The sequence below is a fragment of the Kogia breviceps genome, chromosome 13 (assembly GCF_026419965.1).
Source record: "Kogia breviceps isolate mKogBre1 chromosome 13, mKogBre1 haplotype 1, whole genome shotgun sequence".
In the NCBI taxonomy this organism is placed as follows: domain Eukaryota; kingdom Metazoa; phylum Chordata; class Mammalia; order Artiodactyla; family Physeteridae; genus Kogia; species Kogia breviceps.
In genome coordinates this window covers 21,419,057-21,437,892 of record NC_081322.1, presented here as the reverse complement: position 1 = coordinate 21,437,892, position 18,836 = coordinate 21,419,057, and the positions used below count along the sequence as shown (strand labels likewise).

Here is an 18,836-nt window from a genome sequence, read left to right as displayed (position 1 = left end):
AAAAAAAGGAAAGGTCTTGTAGCCAGGCTGCTGGGTTTGGGTGAGGACAGCCCTTTCAGGAATGTCCTCAGCTGCAGAGAGCTGGGATGTGCCCTTCTCAAGGCAGCCACTTTCAGTTCCCGCCAGAGGAAAGATCAGGAAGCCTGACCCTGTGGCCCAGCTTGGGACAACTCTGGTGGATCATTCTAGAATGCTCAGACGCCCCCCGGAGGCCCACATTGCAGCTCAACTTCTCCCTCTGTTCAATCCTGCCTCCACCGCTTCCTCTGGTGTGGTTCCCCTGGGCATTCCCTAATACACATCCTGTACCATAAATCCCATCTCAGAGTGTGTTTCTTGGAGAGCCTGACCCGTGACCTGGAGAGCCTGAGCCTGAGCTGGTCCCCAGCAAAGCCAAGTACACAGCCAGCCCACTGGCGGTCTAACTGCATTTTCAGATAGTGCTTGTCTTTCGTGAAGTGCTGGCATCTGCCGCCCTGCACATTTTAACTGGGCAGTCCCCTTGAACCAACCAGAACAAGACTAGGCTCTCTACATTCTACTTCCTTGATTTCCATTCTCTTGCCCCGAATTCTGTCTTGTAGTCTAAAAGGTAAAAAAAAAAGTTTTCGTTGATTCCTCATCATCTCCTTCTTTGTTTGGAATTGTGCCGCTGAAAGGAGGTAAAACCGAAGGGAAAGCAAATGATTCACAGGTCACCAGCTCAGGAAATACGAAGTAGTTCATGTTCCCTTTGAAGTCCCCATTATAATTCGGGGTGTGAGGGCTGCTGCGGCAGGAGGAAGGGTCATGGGGGGAGCCAGGGGATAGAGTGCTTGTGGCAGAAACACAGATCGGGGCAATTCTTTTTTTTTTTTTTTTGGCCATACCCCATGTCATGTGGGAGCCCCCCGACCAGGGATCGCACCCATGCCCCCTGCATTGGAGGCGTGGAGTCTTAACCACTGGACCACCAGGGAAGTCCCAAATTTGGCAATTCTTTTAACCTTCTGGGAGCCAACAAATGGCTCATTCTCCTGTGTTCTTTTTCTTTTAACTCATTCTCCTGTGTTCTCAGTCTTGGTGAAAGGAAACATTAGTCACCAGGTTTAGAAACCTGGAAACAACCCAAATGCCCATCAACAGTAGAATAATTCATTAAACTGTGGCGCATTCATACAATGCAATGCGATTTCAACCACAGCAACAAATTACCAAGCTACTGGTATCACCATCCACAAGAATAAATCTCATGAATATAAGATTGAGCCAAATCACAAAAGAGACCATTCTACATGATTTATGTGTATATAAAGCTTAAAATAATCTATGATGTTGGAAGGCAGGTAGTGGTTACATTTAGGGAGGAGGGTGAAAAAGTAATGGGGTGGGGACAGAAGGGATTTGTGTAGTGAAGAGGTTCTATTTCTTATCTTGGTGGTGGTTAGTTACCTGGGTATGTTCACTTTGAGAAAGGTCATTGAGCTTAACACTTATGATTTGTACACTTTTTGTATGTATATTATTCTTAATAAATACATTTAAATACATTTACAAATTCTGTAATGATTCCCCCAGGCCTACAGAGTAAAGTCCAAAGTCATAGGATCCCCTCCATGACCAACATTCTTTTCAAACCTTCTCTCTAGCTATTCCCCTTGTGTGTGTTCACGTCACTCACTCTGGATTTTTTGCAGCTTCCTGAAAAGGACAGCAGGTCCAGCAGTTGGATGACAAATGTAGTTTTTAAATGAATGAATGAATTGTAGGGGTTGATAATACTTACCCTGCAGTGCTTTTGTGAGCGTTACATAAAAGAATATATGTGCAGTTCTTAGCACAATTCCTGAAGCATTGCAGACACTCATCATACATTAGTTCCCTCCTCTTTTCCCCCTTCCACCATATATGAATGGGCTTATGAAAACTCTGCACATTATTATAATACTGTAGCTGAAGTCATTTTCTGGGAGGAATTGCCTATCAATCTCACTATTAGGCAGAGTTTACTCCAAAAAGACACTTTGGCTTGTCTTTGATTCCCAAGAATACAGATTTTGACACAAATTTGACTTTCTTGGGCAAGCTGTCCCAACCAAACCCATACTTTCAAGTTTAAGTCAGATCCTTCCCAGATCCCTTGGAAACATCACCATATGCCCATTATTTGATAAAGCGATAAGGAACGGCTGCAGATAAGGAAAGACATTTCTCAGGGTCTGGTTTTACTTTACCTGGGCATTTTCGGTAGATGGGGTCGTTAGAAGGATCTGAGAGCTTCAGAACTGCAAGCTGCTGCTGCTATTGGCTGCTATCTTTCAAAATATTACCTTCTTACTCTCAAAATACTTTTCTTTCTCCAGCCAGATTTCACAAAGACCTTCCATCTGGTCTGTACTGATAACTAGAATCTTGAGAGGCTCATTCCTCTTACAACTTACAATGATCCACATGTAGAAGGATTGGGTTTTACAGCTTCCTCCAAAGGATTTTGTCTTCCTAATCCTACAACACACGTGTTGAGAACTGGTGACCAGGAGAGAGCTCTAACAACAAGCCTATTACAAGTGTTCTGGTTATGTGCGTTTTTCAGAACTTAAAGCACTGAAATCTATTAGGACAAAGACCATAGTGACCAGGTAATCCACAGTGGAAGAAACAAACAAACAAACAATAAACTAAAAATGAAAAATAAAATCAGAATCAAACTGTATCAGAAACAGAATTCTCAAAGATTTTGCCAATTTGTTGTGATTCAGGAATATGCCAACTGACTGAATGATCTCTGTAAATTCTGGTTCTCAGTTTCTTAATCCACAAAATGTGGAAACAAATACCAAATTATAAAAAGGTGATGGGATATTGACGAAAGTCCTTTCATTCCTAGGAAGATCGACTTTGGAAGGATGACCGGCCCCAAGCTTTAGAGGCCCCAGTACTAGTTTTAGAAAATAACTCAGGGAGGAGAAAACAGGAGAAGTCAGATGCTCTAAAGAGCCACTGCCCCATTTTCCCCCCTTTTCTCTTCCCTATCCAGCCATCTACCCCTCTCCTCACCCATATAGCTTACTCATCTTCAGTGTTTCCCTGCAATTAATGTTCATATAATTTCCCATGCATAAAAATGTGGGAGGTGGAGCAGAAAGGAGCATAAAGCATAAGATGCCCAGATTCACCGCTGCCATGAGATGGCCTTGATAAAATGTGGTATGAACAATAAATCCTTATGTGGTTGAAATTCACCACTTGAGCAGCCTCGAGCTTATTTTCTCATGTAAATAAGCCTACGGAAATAGAGGGAAGCCCTCTCTATATTAAAATATTAGACTTAAATCCTGTACATTTAAAGGACAGTATAGAAATAAAGTTCCAAGAAAGACTACAGAATCATGAAAAAATGACACGTGTATACAGGTGGGGCGTGGAAATCAGATGCTTGATTAGTGCAAAGATAACCCAGCAGGTCAGGGCCTGAGGTTTTCTGCAAAGGGATCTACTTTCGATTTGAAGCCTTGAGATCCTGGTGGTGGTGGTGGTCGGAGGTGGTTTAATACGTCCATGGGGAGGTTTGAGCCAGCTGGGGACAAGGTGCCACTGGAGACATATTTCACTTCACTCTCCAGTAAGAATCTCATCAAACAGCAGGGAATGGAAACACTGCAGTGTCATCTGGGCTAAAGATGTGTCCTGGATTTTTATCTCTTCCTAGGTCCCATCTCTGAGAACCTTGGCTAATTTCCTCCAAAGAATAGAAATTTATTTACATGATTGATGCTGACCAGGCATCAGTAAGAAGAAATGGGGAGCAGGTGTTTCTGAATAGATACCAGAAAGGCTAACAAAAGTGATATCAGGGAGGGCTTCCCTGGTGGCGCAGTGGTTAAGAATCCGCCTGCCAATGCAGGGGGACATGGGTTCAAGCCCTGGTCTGGGAAGATCCCACATGCCACAGAGCACCTAAGCCCCTGTGCCACAACTACTGAGCCTGTGCTCTAGAGCCCGTGAGCCACAACTACTGAAGCCCATGCGCCACAACTACTGAAGCCCGCGCCCCTAGAACCTGTGCTCCACAACAAGAGAAGCCACCACAATGAGAAGCCCGCACACCACAACGGAGAGTAGCCCCTGCTCACTGCAAATAGAGAAAGCCCATGTGCAGCAGCGAAGAACCAATGCAGCCAAAAATTAAATAAATGAATAAAATAAAATAAATTTAAAAAGTGATAGCAGGGAGAGTTGCAAAGGAGGTGATGGCTTATGTCTCAACTTGTGCCTAAGGGCACGGTGTGCCAGGAGCATTGGTGTGGGAATACGCCCTGTGTAAAGTCACCATGGGCAGGAGAAGAGAAGAGAAGGAAAACTTGAGTTTACTATGTTGATTTCCATGGAATTTTAAATTTGTCAGCTGGTGGACATAAACAGCCAATTTGAATACTTTTTACTGTGAAAATAATCTGTGAAGTCTTCATCCCTGGAAATCTTCCCAAAAGGAACAATGACCACCTAAAGGAATGTTTGGGCATGCATAAACCAAGATTCTGAGAATCTGAGTCTCAGCTACATTATTTTTTTGAACTCTTTTCCAGCTCTTTCCAGCTCATCATGAGATCTGCAGCAACCCTTGGGCTTCGACAGCCCGTATCAGGTGATGATGACATGATAGTTAAGTTCTGTCAACAACCATGAATCAGGATGTGAATGAGCTTCTCTATATAGCTCTTTAGTGATGAAACACCTGGCAGAAGTACTTTTATGCAGCAAAATGGTTAGTAGTGGAGGTGCTATGCAATTTTAGAAATAAGCAACATACTTTGCTTTAAACATGATTACAGAAATTGAGCTGAGCCCCATTTAGGAGGCCTGCTTCATTTTCACAGTTCTGTGGTCTGGGGGCTAAATTTCTGAAGGGAGGTAAAAGGCAGGCAGGCAGGCATATTTTCTGCATTTGCTAAGCTGCCCTCAGATGCTTCTACTCATTTATTTGTTGAAGACAGGGTCATCTCATTGAATTCAGCAGGTAAACAAGTACACCAGCAAGAGAAGGCTGGCTCAATATCTCCTCTGTATTTCAAATATGTATTTCTAATATGTTCCCCATGGAAGAGACTGCACAGGGAACCAGACCCAGGCCCCTGCTTGCTGCCCCTTGAACAGGGTTAATTCAGGGAAGTCCCGGATTCACAAGTCCACCCTGGGTGTTTAAGGTCAAGCACATCGCATCTGGGTGTATAACTATGGCAAACATACATTGTGGAGGAATGTCACGTTCAGATCTGAGCATATACTGCTTGGAGCTGGGAGTGAGAGAAAAATGGTAAGAGAACCCTGAATTATTTGGGGAAAAAAACCCCTCCCGCAATCCATTTGACCATCTGTTAGTCCCTCCCAGACTCTGAGAGATTTGGTGCAGGAAGCACGGAAGGACAATAAGGAAGGTTAAGAAGAAGCACCCTGGGAGGCTGACACCCTCTGCTTCATCCTTCTAACTCAAGGACAAGCAGGGTTAGGTTGAATACAAGGTCTTACCCCAAACTGGACGCACACGGAAACACATAAAAAAGTATATATTTTAATAACGCACAACCTTGTATGAGCCTGAGATAGGAGCAGGAACCACTTCCATTTAGCTTCAATTCCCTTTCATTTTCACTACGTAGGGGGCCAGTCTCTCACCTTGCAGTACTGGGTGGAAATAGCTTAAGACTAAACTTCCCGTCTTCACTCGCATTTCCAAGCTTAATTTGGTAATTTAAGAAAATGAGTCAGCCCCATCACCTCCCCACCTGGGTATTTTCTTTCTCAGGAGCACATCACTGTTTTCTGACCGCTGGAGCAACCGTGCATTCCTTTCTAATCAAAGGTTTTTGCCAGCAGCGTTGGCTCTGCATTCCCCTCGTCCTCCCGCGGTCCCCGCAGCATACCCTTCTCCGCCGGACTGCCACCCAAGTTCCTTCCTCCAAGCACCCCTTTTCTACCTTTACTTAATTTTTACGCCGCCTCAAATCCTTTTGCAAGGAAGCCGTATAAAATTCTCAAAAGCACAGTTCTATACAATGTCGATACTCGGGTTCACACATTTGGGGGACTGTTTGATCGAGAACCGTGTCCCGTGCTAAGAAGTCCAGAGGCAGGCACGGTGCCTGGGCGACCCCCGTAGTCGCCCTCCCCGGGCCCTAACCCCCGCCGCCTTTGAGCCTCAGACCGGGCAGAAATCCGCCAGCCCAAGCCCGAGCCCGAGCCTCTGCTTCGGGACGGGGTCAAGGGGAGGCCGAGGCCGTACCGGAAGGCGCGCACTCCTCACCTTGTGGACGGTGCGCGCAGTCGCCGCGCACTGGGCAAACCCGGGCGTCCGGTGGTTCCAGAAGTCTCCCTCCGAACCGCTCCTTTTCCTCTCGAGCTTTACCAAAGCGCCGCTTCTCACGGCACCAGGCTTCAGGGCGCGTCGAGCCCGGGCGCTGGCCCCTCGGGCGCCCTTTGCCCGCGCGTTGACCCCGGGCTGCGGCGAGAGGGGCCGGGAGCGCGGCGCGCAGGGCGGCAGGCGCTGCGTTCCGCCAAGTCTGGGCGCCCCGACTGGAAGAGGAGGCGAGAGCGAGAGCGGGGAGGAGGAGAAGGGCCAGCAGGAGGAGCAGGAGCGGGGGGTTGTCTGTTAAATCGACCGGTAGGTTGCAGCCGTCCAGGACACCCTTGAAAGGAGGAGGGGGGCGGTGGGAGGAAGAGGTGGGCTGGGGTGCAGTGCCGCGGTGGTGGTGGACGAGAACAGGGGGCCAGAGCTCCGAGGTGCTTCAGGTCTTGCTTAGGCTGTAAAAGAGAAATTCTGGAGCTGACGGCGCCCCGGGGCTCCCAGTTGCCAACGCTAGAGGGCAGCGCTGCCCGCACTATAAACTTGGCCTAAGGGAAGTGGGGAGGAGTGGACGAGGAGCCCTTCGCTGGCGGCGGGCCGGTGGCTGCCAGGAGAAGCAGACCCCATTACCCTCTCCTGTGGCCAACCTGGTTACGGGGGAGAGTGAGGCAGATTTGGACTTTGTCTCCTGCGGTTCCTCCAGGCAAACCCTCTGGAGGTGAATTATTCCTCAGCTTTCCTCACGGGGAAAATTCCAGTCAACATCCACAGGATGTTTTACGGAGAGGGTAGGGAAGAAGCTGGTGTGTGGGGGGGCAAATTGGGGTGGGGAAAAGTTGGCAGGAGCTTTCATGCTCTTCCGAGTGTTCTGAGTATCCACCTGCCGCGAGGCCAGATAATTTAACTTGGGAGGGACTTTATAGAATCCTGGCCCCGGCTGAAGGAGGCTGAAGGCTAGTGGATTACTTTCTGTCTGGAACCCGGGTAGCTCTGAAACGTTGAGGCTTTATGTAGATTTATTCCATGATATTTCAGGGGAAAAAATCAGATTATTTGAACCACAACCCTGGCAGATGGGAGAGGAGACATGGGAGCCATAAAATGAAAGAGAAAATTTTACGTAGACAAATGTGATTTGTAGACAGCTTGATATAATCTTTGAGTTGAAAGGTCATTGGAACCTCTGCAGACAAACCATGTGGTTCCCCAAATACCTGCCTCACGCTTGCCTTTGCTGTGTGTAGCCTCATGGCTAAATTGACGTGATTTTTTTCCCCAGTAGCTTGGCAATTCTAAAGCAAACAAAATCCTTCTTCAATTCAGAAAGCAAGCATGTGTACCCTTCTTCCTGCCTTCTGGAGTGCCTCTCAGGATCAGCAGGGACTGGGTGATGGGTATGAAGGAGAATTTCACTGAACCAGAAAAAGTTGGAAAACCAAAGTCCTGAATTGTGCTTTGCTTCAGCTAATCCTATGAAACTAAGAGAAAAGGCTTAAGATGACTGAAGCCTAACAGGAGGATGGGATGCAAGGATTTTTTTTTTCTACCAAAGAAAGATGGTGTTTCCAACTTATTGGAGTTTAAAAAAAATTTTAAATTTTTTTCCTTTATTTAAAAATTTTTATTGAATGAATTACTCTTTTAAAAAAATCTGATTTCATTTTTAAAATTTATTTGTATTAAAATTTTTTATTTTTTATATAATTTTAAAGGTTTATTTTCCATTTACAGTTATTATAAAATTACTGGCTCTATTCCCTGTGTTGTACAATACATCCGTGAGCCTATCTTACACCCAATAGTTTGTACTTCCTATTTCCCTACCCGAATATTGCCCCCTGCCATCACTGATAATCACTAGTTTGTTCTCTATATTTGTGAGTCTGCTTTTTCTTTTGTTATATTCACTAGTTTTTTATATTTTTAAGATTCCACGTGTAAGTGATATCATATAGTATTTAGAAAGATTCTTTAAACTCTATAGTGCTTTACAATTTTCAGAAGTTTCACACATGTGATTTCATATAATCCCGTAATAACCCCCCTTTTCCATCTACCCTTATATTGCCCCTCCCCCTTTCCTCTCCCCACTGATAACCACTAGTTTGTTCTCTTTATCTGTGATTCTGCTTTTTTGTATTATTCACTAGTTTATTGTATTTTTTATTTTTTTATTTTTATTTTTTAACATCTTTATTGGAGTATAACTGTTTACAATAGTGTGTTAGTTTCTCCTTTACAACAAAGTGAATCAGTTATACATATACATATGTTCCCATATCTCTTCCCTCTTGCGTCACCCTCCCTCCCACCCTCCCTGTCCCACCCCTCTAGGTGGTCACAAGCACAGAGGTGATCTCCCTGTGCTATGTGGCAGCTTCCCACTAGCTATCTAATTTACATTTGGTAGTGTATATATGTCCCTGCCACTCTCTCACTTCGTCACATCTTACCCTTCCCCCTCCCCATATCCTCAAGTCCATGCTATAGTAGGTCTGTGTTTTATTCCCATCCTATCACTAATCTCTTCATGACATTTTTTTTCTTAGATTCCATATATATGTGTTAGCATAGGTATTTGTTTTTCTCCATCTGACTTACTTCACTCTGTATGACAGACTCCAGGTCTATCCACCTCATTACAAATAACTCAGTTTCATTTCTTTTTATGGCTGAGTAATATTCCATTGTATATATGCGCCACATCTTTATCCATTCATCTGTTGATGGACACTTAGGTTGCTTCCATGTCCTGGCTATCGTAAATAGAGCTGCAATAAACATTTTGGTACATGACTCTTTTTGAATTATGGTTTTCTCAGGGTATATGCCTAGTAGTGGGATTGAAGGGTCATATGGTAGTTCTATTTGTAGTTTTTTAAGGAACCTCCATACTGTTCTCCATAGTGGCTGTATCATTTTACATTCCCACCAGCAGTGCAAGAGTGTTCCCTTTTCTCCACACCCTCTCCAGCATTTATTGTTTCTAGAGTTTTTGATGATGGCCAATCTGGCCGGTGTGAGATGATATCTCATTGTAGTTTTGATTTGCATTTCTCTAATGATTAATGATGTTGAGCATTCTTTCATGTGTTTGTTGGCAATCTGTATATATTCTTTGGAGAAATGTCTATTTAGTTCTTCTGCCCATTTTTGGATTGGGTTATTTGTTTTTTTGTTATTGAGCTGCATGAGTTGCTTATAAATTTTGGATATTAATCGTTTGTCAGTTGCTTCATTTGCAAATATTTTCTCCCATTCTGAGGGTTGTCTTTTGGTCTTGTTTATGGTATCCTTTGCTGTGCAAAAGCTTTTAAGTTTCATTAGGTCCCATTTGTTTATTTTTCTTTTTATTTCCATTTCTCTAGGAGATGGGTCAGAAAGGATCTTGCTGTGATTTATATCATAGAGTGTTCTGCCTATGTTTTCCTCTAAGAGTTTGATAGTGTCTGGCCTTACATTTAGGTCTTTAACCCATTTTGAGTTTATTTTTGTGCATGGTGTTAGGGAGTGTTCTAATTTCATACTTCTACAGGTAGCTGTCCAGTTTTCCCAGCACCACTTATTGAAGAGGCTGTCTTTTCTCCACTGTATATCCTTCCCTCCTTTATCAAAGATAAGGTGACCATATGTGTGTGGGTTTATCTCTGGGCTTTCTATCCTGTTCCATTGATCTATATTTCTGTTTTTGTGCCAGTACCATAGTGTCTGGATTACTGTAGCCTTGTAGTATAGTCTGAAGTCAGGGAGCCTGATTCCTCCAGCTCCATTTTTCGTTCTCAAGATTGCTTTGGCTATTTGGTGTCTTTTGTGTTTCCATACAAATTGTGAAATTTTTTGTTCTAGTTCTGTAAAAACTGCCAGTGGTAATTTTATAGGGATTGCATTGAATCTGTAGATTGCTTTGGGTAGTAGAGTCATTTTCACAATGTTGATTCTTCCAATCCAAGAGCATGGTATATTTCTCCACCTATTTGTATCATCTTTAATTTCTTTCATCAGTGTCTTATAGTTTTCTACATACAAGTCTTTTGTCTCCTTAGGTAGGTTTATTCCTAGATATTTTATTCTTTTTGTTGCAATGGTAATTGGGAGTGTTTTCTTAATTTCAATCTCAGATTTTTCATCATTAGTGTATAAGAATGCCAGAGATTTCTGTGCATTAATTTTGTATCCTGCAACTTTACCAAATTCATTGATTAGCTCTAGTAGTTTTCTGGTACCGTCTTTAGGATTCTCTATGTATAGTATCATGTCATCTGCAAACAGTGACAGCTTTACTTCTTCTTTTCCTATTTGGATTCCTTTTATTTCTTTTTCTTCTCTGATTGCTGTGGCTAGAACTTCCAAAACTATGTTGTATAAGAGTGGTGAGAGTGGGCAACCTTGTCTTGTTCCTGATCTTAGTGGAAATGGTTTCAGTTTTTCACCATTGAGAACAATGCTGGCTGGGGGTTTGTCATATATGGCCTTTATTATGTTGAGGAAAGTTCCCTCTATGCCTACTTTCTGCAGGGTTTTTATCATAAATGGGTGTTGAATTTTGTCAAAAGCTTTCTCTGCATCTATTGAGATGATCATATGGTTTTTCTCCTTCAGTTTGTTGATATGGTGTATCACGTTGATTGATTTGTGTATATTGAAGAATCCTTGCATTCCTGCAATAAACCCCACTTGATCATGGTGTATGATCCTTTTTAATGTGCTGTTGGATTCTGTTTGCTAGTATTTTGTTGAGGATTTTTGCATCTATGTTCATCAGTGATATTGGCCTGTAGTTTTCTTTCTTTGTGACATCTTTGTCTGGTTTTGGTATCAGGGTGATGGTGGCCTCATAGAATGAGTTTGGGAGTGTTCCTCCCTCTGCTATCTTTTGGAAGAGTTTGAGAAGGATAGGTGTTAGCTCTTCTCTAAATGTTTGATAGAATTCGCCTGTGAAGCCATCTAGTCCTGGGCTTTTGTTTGTTGGAAGATTTTTAATCACAGTTTCAATTTCAGTGCTTGTGATTGGTCTGTTCATATTTTCTATTTCTTCTTGGTTCAGTCTTGGCAGGTTGTGCATTTCTAAGAATTTGTCCATTTCTTCCAGGTTTTCCATTTTATTGGCATACAGTTGCTTGTAGTAATCTCTAATAAACTTTTGTATTTCTGCAGTGTCAGTTGTTACATCTACTTTTCCATTTCTAATTCTATTGATTTGAGTCTTCTCCCTTTTTTTCTTGATGAGTCTGGCTAATGGTTTATCGATTTTATTTATCTTCTCAAAGAACCAGCTTTTAGTTTTATTGATCTTTGCTATTGTTTCCTTCATTTCTTTTTCATTAATTTCTGATCTGATCTTTATGATTGCTTTCCTTCTGCTAAATTTGGGGTTTTTTGGTTCTTCTTTCTCTAATTGCTTTAGGTGCAAAGTTAGGTTGTTTATTCGAGATGTTTCCTGTTTCTTAAGTATGATTGTATTGCTATAAACTTCCCTGTTAGAACTGCTTTTGCTGTATCCCATATGTTTTGGGTCGTCCTTTCTCCATTGTCATTTGTTTCTAAGTATTTTTTGATTTCCTCTTTGATTTCTTCAGTGATCACTTGGTTATTAAGTAGTGTATTGTTTAGCCTCCATGTCTTTGTATTTTTTACAGATCTTTTCCTGTAATTGATATCTAGTCTCATAGCGTTGTGGTCGGAAAAGCTACTTGATATGATTTCAATTTCCTTAAATTTGCCAAGGCTAGATTTGTGACCCAAGATATGATCTATCCTGGAGAATGTTCCATGAGCACTTGAGAAAAATGTGTATTCTGTTGTTTTTGGATGGAATGTCCTATAAATATCAAGTAAATCCATCTTGTATAATGTATCATTTAAAGCTTGTGTTTCTTTATTTATTTTCATTTTGGATGATCTGTCCATTTGTGAAAGTGGGGTGTTAAAGTCCCCTACTATGATTGTGTTACTGTCGATTTCCCCTTTTATGGATGTTAGTATTTGCCTTATGTATTGAGGTGCTCCTATGTTGGGTGCATAAATATTTACAATTGTTATATCTTCTTCATGGATCGATCCCTTGATCATTATGTAGTGTCCTTCTTTGTCTCTTGTAATGGTTTTTATTTTAAAGTCTATTTTGTCTGGCATGAGAATTGCTACTCCAGCTTTCTTCTGATTTCCATTTGCATGGAATATCTTTTTCCATCCCCTCACTTTCAGTCTGTATGTGTCCCTAGGTCTGAAGTGGGTCTCTTGTAGACAGCATATATATGGGTCTTGTTTTTGTATCCATTCAGCCAGTCTGTGTCTTTTGGTGGGAGCATTTAATCCATTTACATTTAAGGTAATTATCGAGATGTATGTTCCTACTACCATTTTCTTAATTATTTTGGGTTTGTTCTTGTGGGTCTTTTTCTTCTCTTATGTTTCCTGCCTAGAGAAGTTCCTTTAGCATTTGTTGTAAAGCTGGTTTGGTGGTGCTCAACTCTCTCAGCTTTTCCTTGTCTGTAAAGGTTTTAATTTCTCCATCAAATCTGAATGAGATCCTTGCTGGGTAGAGTAATCTTGGTTGTAGGTTTTTTCCTTCATCACTTTAAATATGCCCTGCCACTCCCTTTTGGCTCGTAGGGTTTCTGCTGAAAGATCAGATGTTAACCTTATGGGGATTTCATTGTGTGTTATTTGTTGTTTGTCCCTTGCTGCTTTTAATATGTTTTCTTTGTATTTAATTTTTGACAGTTTGATTATTATGTGTCTTGGCATGTTTATCCTTGGGTTTATCCTGTATGGGACTCTCTGTGCTTCCTGGACTTGATTGACTATTTCTTTCCTATATTAAGGAAATTTTCAACAATAATCTCTTCAAATGTTTTCTCAGTCCCTTTCTTTTTCTCTTCTTTTTCTGGGACCCCCATAATTTGAATGTTTGTGTGTTTAATGTTGTCCCAGAGGTCTCTGAGACTGTCCTCAGTTCTTTTCATTCTTTTTTCTTTATTCTGTTCTGCAGTAGTTATTTCCACTATTTTATCTTCCAGGTCACTTATCCGTTCTTCTGCCTCAGTTATTCTGCTATCGATCCCTTCTAGAGTATTTTTCATTTCATTTATTGTGTTGCTCATTGTTGCTTGCTTCCTCTTTATTTCTTCTAGGTCCTTGTTAAGTGTTTCTTGCAATTTGTCTATTCTATTTCCAGGATTTTGAATCATCTTTACTATCATTATTCTGAATTCTTTTTTCAGGTAGACTGCCTATTTCCTCTTCATTTGTTAGGTCTGGTGTGTTTTTATCTTGCTCCTTCATCTGCTGTGTGTTTTTCTGTCTTCTCATTTTGTTTATCTTACTGTGTTTGGGGTCTCCTTTTTGCATGCTGCAGGTTCGTAGTTCCCGTTGTTTTTGGTGGCTGTCCCCAGTGGCTAAGGTTGGTTCAGTGGGTTGAGTAGGTTTCCTGGTTGGGGGGACTAGTGCCTCTGTTCTGGTGGATGAGGCTGGATCTTGTCTTTCTGGTGGGCAGGTCCACGTCTGGTGGTGTGTTTGGGGATGTTGGTAGCCTTATTATGATTTTAGGCAGCCTCTCTGCTAATGGATGGGGCTGTAGACCTGTCTTGCTCTTCGTTGGGCATAGGGTGTCCAGCACTGTTCCTTGCTGGTCCTTGAGTGAAGCTGGGTCTTGGTGTTGAGATGGAGATCTCTGGGAGATTTTCACCGTTTGATATTGCGTGGAGCTGGGAGGTCTCTTGTGGACCAGTGTCCTGAGGTTGGTTCTCCCATCTCAGAGACACAGCCCTGATGCCTGGCTGGAGCGCCAAGAGCCTTTAATCCACACGGCTCAAAATAAAAGGGAGAAAAAATAGAAAGGAAAGAAAGGAAGGAAGGAGGGAGGGAGGGAAGGAAGAAAGAAAGAAAGGAAGGGAGGAAGGAAGGAAGGAAGGAAGAAATGAAGGAAGGAAGAAAGCAAGGAAGGAAGGAAGGAGGAGAGGAAGAAAGAGAGGAAGGAAGAGGAAGGAAGGGAGGATGGAAGGAAGGAAGAAAGGAAGGAAGAAAGAAAGGGAGCAGACAAAATAAAGTAGGATAAAATATAGTTATTAAAATAAAAAATAATTATTAAGAAGAAAAATTTCTATTAAAAAAATGGGTCGGTCTAACCCTAGGACAAATGGTGCAAGCAAAGCTATGTAGACAAAATCTCACACAGCAGCACACACATACACACTCACAAAAAGAAAACAGGGGAAAAAAATAGTATATCTTGCTCCCAAAGTCCACCTCCTCAACTTGGGATATTTCGGTGTCTGTTCAGGTTTTCCACAGATGCAGGGCACTTCAAGTTGACTGTGGAGCTTTAATCCGCTGCTTCTGAGGCTGCTGGGAGAGACCTCCCCCTCTCCTCTTTGTTCGCACAGCTCCTGGGGTTCAGCTTTGGACTTGGCCCTGCCTCTGCGTGTAGGTCGTCGGAGGGTGTCTGCCCTTCGCTCAGACAGGACGGGGTTAAAGGAGCAGCTGATTCGGGGGCTCTGGCACAGGCCGGGGGGGAGGGAGGGGCACGGATGCGGGGCGAGCCCGCGGCGGCGGCAGAGGCCGGCGTGACACTGCACCGGCCCGAGGCGCGCCGCGCGTTCTCCCGGGGAAGCTGTCCCTGGATCCCGGCGGTGGCGGGCTGCACAGGCTCCCAGGAGGGGCTGTGTGGAGAGTGACCTGTGCTCATACACAGGCCTCTTGGTGGCGGCAGCAGCAACCCTAGCGTCCCACACCCGTCTCTACTGTCCGTGCCAACAGCTGCGGCTTGCGCCCGTTTCTGGAGCTCCTTTATGCGGTGCCCTTAATCCCCTCTCCTCGCGCCCCAGGAAGCAAAGAGGCAAGAAGAAGTCTCCTGTCTCTTCGGCAGCTCTGCGCCCGTTTCTGGGGCTCCTTTAAGCTGCGCGCTTAAACCCCTCTCCTCGCGCACCAGGAGGCAAAGAGAGAAGAAAAGGTCTCTTGCCTCTTCGGCAGCTCCAGACTTCAACGGGACTCCCTCCCGGCCAGCCGTGGCGCACTAACCCCTTCAGGCTGTTTTCACTCTGCCAACTCCAGACCTTTCCCCAGGACTGAAGCCCGAGCCTCAGCTCCCGGCCCCCGCCCGCTCCGGCGGGGGAGCAGACAAGCCTCTCAGGCTGGTGAGTGCCGGTCGGCACCGATCCTTTGCGGGAATCTCTCCGCTTTGCCCTCCGCACCCTGTTGGCTGTGGTCTCCTCCGCGGCTCTGAAGCTTCCCCCTCCGCCACCCGCAGTCTCCGCCCGCGAAGGGGCTTCTAGTGTGTGGGAGTCTTTACTCCTTCACGGCTCCCTCCCACTGGTGTAGGTCCCGTCCCTATTCTTTGTCTCTGTTTATTCTTTTTTCTTTTGCCCTACCCAGGTACGTGGGGAGTTTCTTGCCTTTTGGGAGGTCTGAGGTCTTCTGCCAGCGTTCGGTGGGTGTTCTATAGGAGAAGTTCCACGTGTAGATGTATTTCTGATGTCTCTGTGAGGAGGAAGGAGATCTCCGCGTCTTACTCTTCTGCCATCTTCTCTCCTCTTCAAACTGGGAGTCTCTGTTGTATTTTTTAGATTCCAAATATAAGTGATATCATACAGTATTTTCCTTTCTCTGTCTGACTTATTTCACTTAACATAATGTCTTCTAAATCCATCCATGTTTCTGCAAATGACAAAATTTCGTTCTTTCTTATGGCTGAGTGGTATTCCATTGTATATATATGCACTATATCTTCTTTATCCATTCATCTGTTGACACTTAGGTTGCTTCCATATCTTGGCAATTTTAAATAATGCTGCTATGAACATTGGGGTGTTCTTTTTGAATTAGGGTTTTTGTTTTTTTCAGATATGCCCAGGAGTGGCATTGATGGGTCACATGGTAGTCCTGTTTTAAGTTTTTTTGAGAAGACTCCATGCTGTTTTCCACAGTGGCTGCACCAATCCAAATCATCATTTCGAAATATGTTTGATGATGAGGTGTTATGTAAAAATAAACAGAACAAGAATCATTCCTCATCATTAAAAAGAAACTCATAGAATCAAAGTTTTGTAGATATCCCAGGAGCAAGGACATGGTCATACTCTGGCAACTCTGGAGTCCTTCCAAGAGATGAAGGAGATTCTATTCTTTCCATTCTATTCTTTTCTTTTTTAGGAAATTAGCTTATCTATTCTTTGGTTATTACAGTCTAGGCAACTATGGAAACATGTATCATACACTTGGAAACTCTGCTGAACATACCTCAGAACACCCCTGCTTTAGGAGATTTCAGCTTTGTGAAGTTCTTGGTGATTCTCAAGCTATGAATTAACTTCTGGGATATATTTTACCAGTTTTAATGAAAGCCAACATCTGCTTAATTAGGAGCTGATAATTCAGCAGGTGGATTGCCCATTTGAATTTCCACAAGGTTCTATGAGTGCTTTAAGATTGTAGGTATATGTAAATCACATACTGATTTCACGTGGAGAGCTCCTTGTCAGTTTAAAAAATATCTATAAGGATTGAGTTGGAGCCCTGAGCACATGGCATAGCAAATTCATCAACTTTCGGTGTGCAGTCAAAAGACATTATGAAGGAATTAACTGATCAAATTTATTCATTCAAAAAATGTTGATAAATGAGTACCGTGTTCCAGACATGAGCCAGCTTCTGGGAATACAGTAAAGAAAATATAGTTTCTTCTCTCATAGAACTTAGCATCTGGTGGAAAGACTGATTCACAAACTGTAAGCCCAATCCAAAGTAATAGTTGGGCAAAAGAGGAAGTACAGGGAGGGGTGGGAACGCAAAGTGGAGGGAATCTTATCCAGCCTCAGTACCAGGGAGTGTTAGCTGGACATGGGGGGGGGGTGGTTGGTAGTGGTGGGAAGTGGAAAAAATGATGAACAATGCGTTGTTTCTGAGGCATATCCCAGTCACATTTCTTAGCTTTCCACGTGGATGCTGGAAGCTTACTTCACCATCTGAGGAAGCAAGCCTAGAAGCTTCTTAAGGTAGGGACTGTGTATGACTTGTTCATCTCAGCAGTAGTATGGAGAAAAGTCAAGATCCTAGTAGACATTTATCTGTAATTTCCTACCTCCACCGTGGAAGTAGGAATAAAATGAGAAGGGAGGGAGTTGTGCTGGCCATAGTAATTGAGCTCACAGAATCCTAGATGCTTTCCATATGCTAGCCCAGCAAACAATCGCAATAACTGTATGACATAGTTCTCATCTCTTTTACTGTTGATTTCAAAGAATGAGCTTCCAGTTGCTGTCTAGCAGTGACAGAAGCCAGAGGAGGAGTATGAGATGTCTACAGTTAGCTTCCTGTATTAGTCAACTCTCAGTAAGTTCCGCTATGGTCACAAAGCATAACCCGCAAATCTCAGTGGTTTATGACAGCAAATGTTCGTATGTTGCCCGCAGTACATATTAGCTGTGGATTAGCAGGTTCACTCCACATGTTTGTCCTGGGACACAGGATGATGGAGCCAGACCATTCTTAGGTGGAGGGAAGAGTGATGACAGAACATCACAGTGCTTCTTAAAGTTTTTGCTTAATTATAAGATTGATCATTTCTGCTCCCATTCCATTTGTTAAAGCAAGTCACATGGCTGAGTCTCATGTCAACTGAATAAAAAGTATACTTCCTTCACTGGGAGGGATTCCAGGGAAGGGCTGTGTAGAGATGAGCCTAGGAGTGACAAATATTGTCCACCAAGTATTCAAATGACAAGTGTCCAGCAATGCTTTTGAATGAAAGCATTTTCTCTTTAAAAATATTTATTTATTGACTTTATTGGCCAATGGTGTTCACCAAACTCAGGATATGGGGAGCAAAAGAATAAATCTAGGTTGATTAACTTAATTGATTAGACTATGTCATCAGAGTCCAGACTTTACAGGAACAGTTGTCCTGGCACTAGGAAAAAGCTCCTTTCTCTGGCAACAGGCTGGCTCTTTCTCCATGTTAGCACACGTTAACACCTGTTCCCATGAAGAAGTAAGTAAGGCAGACTAGGTTGGTTAGAACAAACATAGCAAGGAACAAACCCTCAGGTTCTAGAGGTATTGACAGGGGCTCATGGTCAACCCTTCTTCATTGAAAGTGCTCATGAGAAGCAGCTCACTCAGTGGTGAGCAGAAGTAGGTTATTTTCAATAAATATTTCTTGCACACCTCTAACCTGGAAGTTTGAAATAATATATGTAGGACCTGGTCCTTGCCCTCAAGGAGCTCAAAGTCAAGGCCGGTGAAGGTACTTCCATGGATGACTTCATGGAAAAGCTGAAGGAGCAGAGAAGGAGGAAGGTGGAGGAATTGGGGCTCAGCTGGATTTGGAAAGATGTGCAGAGGACAGCTAGGCTTTCTCAGTGTAGGGCTGGTCTTCCTGCCCTTGGGAAAAGGGGGTGCTTAAGCATTGCTGGTGTTCATATAGGTGGTATGTGCTGAGCTAAGGTTTGAACCCATGACTGCTCTAAGGCTTATTCTTCTTCATTCCATTGGAGTGTGTTCCAGAGATGGGCTGATCCAA

At 43.3% G+C, this 18,836-nt stretch overlaps 1 protein-coding gene and 1 long non-coding RNA gene across 3 annotated transcripts in view; one reads left to right on the top strand and one right to left on the bottom strand.

The window, feature by feature from the left end:
* The window catches only part of HTR1E (5-hydroxytryptamine receptor 1E), a 71,400-nt gene extending 64,545 nt beyond the window's left edge, over window positions 1–6,855 (bottom strand). Inside the window, exon 1 of the mRNA XM_059083144.2 lies at window positions 6,281–6,855. The gene's annotated coding sequence lies outside the window, so the exon portion shown is untranslated. The remainder of the gene's footprint in view (window positions 1–6,280) is intronic.
* Window positions 6,484–18,836, top strand: part of LOC136792431 (uncharacterized) — a 265,190-nt gene continuing 252,837 nt past the window's right edge. For both annotated transcript variants that reach the window (XR_010836218.1, XR_010836217.1), the window contains exon 1: window positions 6,484–6,637. This is a non-coding gene — a long non-coding RNA (uncharacterized lncRNA). The remainder of the gene's footprint in view (window positions 6,638–18,836) is intronic.